The following is a 6,662-nucleotide window of genomic DNA, read 5'->3' on the forward strand; positions in this document are numbered from 1 at the left end:
CCTGCTTTCTGACCTGCTTGAGTTCCAGTCCTGGCTTCCTTTGGTGATGAACAGCAGCATGGAAGTGTAAGCCGAATAAACCCTTTCCTCCCCAACTTGTTTCTTGGTCATGATGTTTGTGCAGGAATAGAAACCCTGACTAAGACACCCTTTCACTAGAGAACTTTTTAAAGATCATTTTATGTATTCATATATTTATTTGTTCTCTCTCTCTCACTCACTCTGTGTATGTGTGTGTGTGTGTGAGAGAGAGAGAGAGAGAGAGAGAGAGAGAGAGAGAGAGCGAGCACATGTGCCAAGTGCACTAATAAAGGTTAGAGAAAAAAAATGTGGATGTCTTCTCCATCCACCTATGGGTTTCAGGAATCAACTTCAGATAATAAGACGTATTGCTAAGTGTCTTTACCTGCTGAAAAATTCTGTAGGCACACCACCTAGAGAATTTTTTAATTAAGCAGAACAAATTCACATGACATAAAGAATCATTCTAAAGTGGAGTACAATTCAACAGTACATAGTACACACTCTGAGGCTTGATAAAATGTATTACCCCAATAGAAAACTTTGGTTATTAAGCATTTATATCCCATTACATTTTCCATGTAAACTCTGGAAATCTCCAATCCATTTGCTGTCTTTATGGAGCTACATGTCCTAAGTGTTTCATATACACTAATCCATGTACTATTTCATATTTCAATATGTATTTCAGTACAAGATTCATGTATTATTTCATTATACATAATAACATTAAACCATGTAACTTGTGACCATGTCTATTTGGCTTCTTTGAGTTAGTATTATGTATTTGGTGCCCATCCACATTTTTATTTTTCTTTCTACCAAATTCCATACTCTGTGAGTGTTGGGCATTGAATCTGTATCCTCTAGAAGAGCATCAGATCTTCTTAACTGCTGAGTCATCCTAAATTTTTTCTCTTTTTATTAGATTTTTTTTCATTTAAATTTCAAATGTTATCCCCTTTCCTAGTTTCCTCTCTGAAAATCCCCTATACCCTCCTCCTCCCCCTGTTCCTCAACCCACCCACTCCCACTTCCTAGCCCTGGTATTCCCCTATACTGGGGCATATAATCATTGCAAGAAGATTTTAATGTTAAGATTATAATCTTAGACAAGTATGGGCCTCTCCTCCCATTGATGGCTGACTAGGCCATCCTTTGCTATGTATGCAGCTAGAGACACAAGCTCTGGGGGTACTGGTTTGTTCATATTGTTGTTCCTCCTATAGGGTTGCAGACCCCTTCAGCTCCTTGGGTACTTTCTCTAGCTCCTTCATTTCATCCTAGCTTTTTAATACATATTATTATTAATACATCCTAGCTTTAAATAATTCATATTCTAGCCAGAATGTAGAAACAATCCAGATGTCCCTTGATGGAAGAATGGATACTGAATATGTGGTTCATTTATACAATGGTTCTTTTTTATTAACAATTCATGAAATTCTTAGGTAAGTGGATGGAACTAGAAAATATCATCCTGAGTAAGGTAACCCAATAACCAAAGAACACACCTGGTATACACTCACTCATAAGTGGATATTAGCCCAAAAGCTCAGAATACCAATGATACAACTCACAGGCCATAGGAAGATTAACAAGAAGGAAAACCAGAGTTTGGATGCTTCACACTTTTAGAAAGGGAAACAAAATAATCATAGGAGGCTAGAGGAGGGGGGATCTTGGTGGAAGAGGGGAGGGTAGAAAAAAGTGGGGCAGGACCAAATATGGGAAGGGACAGTAGAGTAGTCCAGAGGGTCAGGAGAATGAATAGAAATAAGTAGCAGTGTGGAAACCATTAGAAAGTAGCAGACACAAGGGATGTCAAAGGCTCCCAGGAACCAGTGGGAATGACATTAGCTGAAATACCCAACAGCAAGGAGATAGAACTTGAAGATACCTCCTCCAGTAGATAGACATGAGCCCCAGTAGAGGAATTAGGATACCCACCCATCTAAAAATTTTTAACTGGGAATTGTCCCTGTCTAAAAGGAAATGCAGGGACAAAAATGGAGCAGAGGCTGAAGGAAGGGAAGGTCATCCAGAGACTGTCTCACCTAGGGATCCATCTTATCTGCAGACACCAAACCCAGACACTCTTGCTGATGCCAAGATGTGCTTGCAGACAGGAACCTGGCTTGCTGTCCTCTGTGAGGCCCTGCCAGCACATGACTAAGACAGATGCAGATACAGCCAACCATTGGACTGAGCCTGGAGATCCCAAAGGAGTTAAGGGAAGGACTGAATAAGCTGAAGGGGTTTGCAACCCCATAGGACGAACAACAGTATCAACTAATTGGACTTCTCAGATCTCCCAGGGACTAAACAACCAACCAAAGAGCATACATGGCAGGGATGGGGGGGGGGGATCCATGGCTCTAGCTACATATGTAGGAGAGGAATGTCTCATCTGGCATCAGTGGAAGGGAAGGCACTTGGTCCTGTGGAAGATTGATGCCCCTGAGAAAGGGCATGCTAGACAGGTGAAGTGGAGTTGGTGGGTAGGTGGGAGAGCACCCTCTTAGGGGCAAAGGAGGGGTGATGGTGTTGGGGGTTTATGGAGGGGATAACGGGAAGGGGGATAACGTTTGAAATGTAAACAAATAAAATGATAAATAAGAGAGGAAACAATATATATTGAAGCAATATTTATACATATCTCTTTGCCTACATGATTTGTTCATAATATATGATAGTGATGGTAACTAGAAATAGAGGTACAATGATACACTTGGCCATAAAATACTTTTTATTTGGTATAAATTTCCCTAAGAATCACACGATTACCTTTTAAGTAGCACATACACTTCTCTTAATCAGACAGACCGGCCTTTGAATAAGTTTCACTCCCACAGGCACATGCTTACTGTAGTTGGTTTTACTGCCTTTGAAAGAATTCTTATAGTGTCCTAAATCAGGGATGGCTGTTTTTACTAAAAACTTTATATGTTATGCTATGTCATTGATCAGAGTATCTTCAAGTCATTCTCATACTGCAGGTTTTCCAGTGTGATAAACATTCAAACTTTTCACACATTCTAACTTGGAACTATTTAGATGGTCTAGTTATGTATACAATCTGTATTATTTATTCAACCTAAATCCTATTTGCACAATTGTTCCAATTTTTATATAGGAAAAAAAGTTTCTCAACTTCTGGGACTCTGCTTCTATTTGAAGTGGAGATTATAGTGTCATTCACAGGACAGAACTTTTATACTTAGCCTATAGAGAACTCATAAAGGACTCTCCTTGGAGCTTCCAGTAGGTGATAAAAATTACATTTTTATTTAGCCCTTAATTTATTCAACATTTGTTATTCAATATTTTTAATTTTGAGAGAATGCCAAAGGTTTTTCTCCCAGCTCTTGAGTTGACCATAGTCTAAAGAGAAAAATTCTTCGACTTTCTTTATAAACAGTGCATGAGTCAAAGAAAAGGATGAAGAGCTGTCATCCTGGCAGTGTGAAGAAGAAACACTTTTGACATTTCCCATAACTGTGAGATGCAAGAATGTCTAGACTGTTCTTTTAGGAAATGGGAAATCGCACGTCTTGGGTCAGCTTTGCATTGTGTGCCTTGTTGGCTGTGCTGTGTAAAGAAGTGAGATAAGAAGCCAACAAGGTAGGAAATAATAACCAGGCCATAATATGAGGGACATCAGCAGGTATGACCTCAATAATTCAAACTAAAAAGAAAGATGTGAAATAAATACTCTTAAAAATAGAATAATCAGGATTTATTTGGGGACAGTTGGGACATATCCCTACAATTCCTTCAAGTTGAACAGTAAATATACAGAGAAGATTTATTTTTAGCTCATTAGTTTGGGAGAATTATTTTCACCAGCTAGAAATTGATAAGCCCTTTCAAAAGCACTCAGCTTTAATGTGTTAGGGACCAATTAATTAAAATTAGATATTCTCAGCCCTATCTATATCTATGGTTGCTTTCATATTTTCTCCAAGTGGCTTTTGGTTCAATTCCACAGCAGAACTGTTCTTGGAAACTTGTTTCTGAACTATAGATGCCCTTTGCCTACTTGTGTTACTTACTGGATTTATAAGAAGTTTCTTGGCTGTTTGGGTAAAATTTTTGAAGTTCCTAAGAGGTAAATTTTATGACTAAAATGAATTTCCAACTTGTTTTTGAGTAACATGGTATTTAAGTTGCCAAGGTCTAAGATTCTTTATTACAAGTGGTCCTGGAAATCTCTTAAGATTCATGGAATCAATCCTAAATTTTGTGATCCACACAGTGTAAGTAATGTATGAAAAGCACACCTAGGATATTTAATGAATATGATTAAGAAATAGTCCCTTAGGCTTGCAGATGTCTTACCTTAGTTGTGATTCTAGAGAAGTTTTTTTACAAGGCTGAGTAGTCCAGTGGTGTGTGTGAGAGTGTGCACACACACGTGCATACATTTGAGAGTGTCTGTGTGTTTGTGAAAGAATGTGTGTGCGTGCATGTGTATATATTTGAGTGTGTGTGTGTGTGTGTGTGTGAGAGAGAGAGAGAGAGAGAGAGAGAGAGAGAGAGAGAGAGAGAGAGAGAGAGAAAGAGAGAAAGAATATGGGTGTGTGCATGTGTGCAACAAATACCAAGAGGTTTGTTTATCTCTTGAAATGAGCCCTAGTTTTAGGTTGCTCTTAGAAGCATTAGGGTATTATAATTGTGCAGGATTCAAACATCATACAAAACAAGGTGAACACAATGTAAGAGCCTGGGTACAATACTGTCTACAGAAAAATGATAAGGTCATTGCCCTTTTGAACGCTCCCCAGCTGTGATTATATGCACAAGATCTTTATCAGTTGAGTCACTTTCCATTCTGTCATGGATGGTGCAGGGGACCATTAGGCCATACCATTTCCTGGGTAGGTACAGATTGCTAGTTAATGGTTGCTGGAGGAGACATTGCCTTTAGTGGTAACCCTTCAACCATGCTTCTGTGAGCAATCTTAATTCATCTAGTTGGAGCAACAAAAAGAAACAGGTAGAGACTAGTTTGAAAGCAACAGGAGAAAAGTGAGAGTGGGGAGAAAGTCACAAGACAGGCTAATGATCAGAATGTATGCTGGAATATATAATGAACAATTAAGATAAGCTTATAAATATTTAACAACCAGATATTTAAAATTTTTCAAATGTCAAAGACAGAATTGTTATTTGACTTTTCATCTGTGTTTTCATCACCTTAAAATTATATCATATATAGATATGTATATGTATATATACACGCATATATAGAAATATATAATAAATCATTATGTATATGCATGTACATACACATTTACACACATACATATATACAGTCAAAAGTTTCATGCAATACTATGTGTGGGGGTCAGAGTATTTACATTTGCTACATGAAATGAAATTCAGTAAGTATGAACTTTTTTCTTCTAACTTTCCTGATGACAGAATTAGAAACTGTTATCAAAAGAGATATAAGAGAGTCATTTGGTAACCTTGGAAGGTACTTTAGAGATACCATTTTAAAAACAAATGCCATATGGTTTTTGTATTCAATCTGGAGGAGGTGGGAGCTTTTCCCACCATTTTGGAAAGGTGTATGACATGTCTTTTCAGTGCTGACAGCACTCTGGCTGCAACCTATGGTGACACCTGCCAGGGAAGCCCACACTAGACAAACATCTGGGAATTAGTTCTCAAATGTAAGAAAAATTGTGATTTTTTTCCCTCAGAATTTCTTGTTATAATCTGTTACTAAGCACCATCCCAGGATGATTAATATATGTCTAGAATGGATAACTACATCTCTTTACTTCAAGAGATTGAACTGTTGCATCAGAATTCTAAGTAATTTTGAAATACACTGAAAGGTACAGGTAGGTCTATAATATATTGAGCACCTTCGATTATTCTCAAGCTAATGTAGTATCTATGCTTGGGTCCATTCTATTTTCCTCATATAGAAACAAGTACTTATCTGTCTTTTAATTTATGAGGTAGAAACATTGATGATAAACTGAAGCTTCAAATACCTTTGCTAGTTTCATTCATTAAAGGACCCTTGATGCAGTTTGGAATGCATTATAGAAAACATCTCTTGTTCTGACACTTTTCAGAAATTTGTCACTGAATCATACAAACTGACCATACATATTTTCCTGTATTGACAAAGCATTATGAAAAACTGGATTGAATAGAGCAAATTTTCTATATTTTGGTTAGAAAAATTAAATTGGAGTGCTAGATAGTGGCACATGCCTGGGATTCTGGTACTTAGGAGGGGGAGGTAGGAGAAGTGGTATTTGAAGGCTAGCCTTGGCTATGTATTGAAGAACAGTTTGGGGTGTTCAAGATTCTATCACAGAAAATGAAAAACATACAATAAATGTAATTTAAAAACATCTTTTCATTCCTGAAATATGAATGATGTAATGAAATATGTATAATCACATATGTATATAAGGATACTAACCAAAGTTTTGATGCTCCTTTTTCTGTATTTGACAGACAAATGACCTCTTCCTTAGAGTTTTGAAAGTATCCTGCTATATGGTTGGGCATAAGTAGTGAAATTACTGAGGAGGCAGCTTCCTCAATGAGTACATGAGGTTTTTGTTTCTTGCTTTTGTTTTTTGTTTTTTGTTTTTTGTTTTTTTTTGTAG

The sequence above is a fragment of the Mus caroli genome, chromosome X, assembly GCF_900094665.2.
Source record: "Mus caroli chromosome X, CAROLI_EIJ_v1.1, whole genome shotgun sequence".
Lineage (NCBI taxonomy): Eukaryota > Metazoa > Chordata > Mammalia > Rodentia > Muridae > Mus > Mus caroli.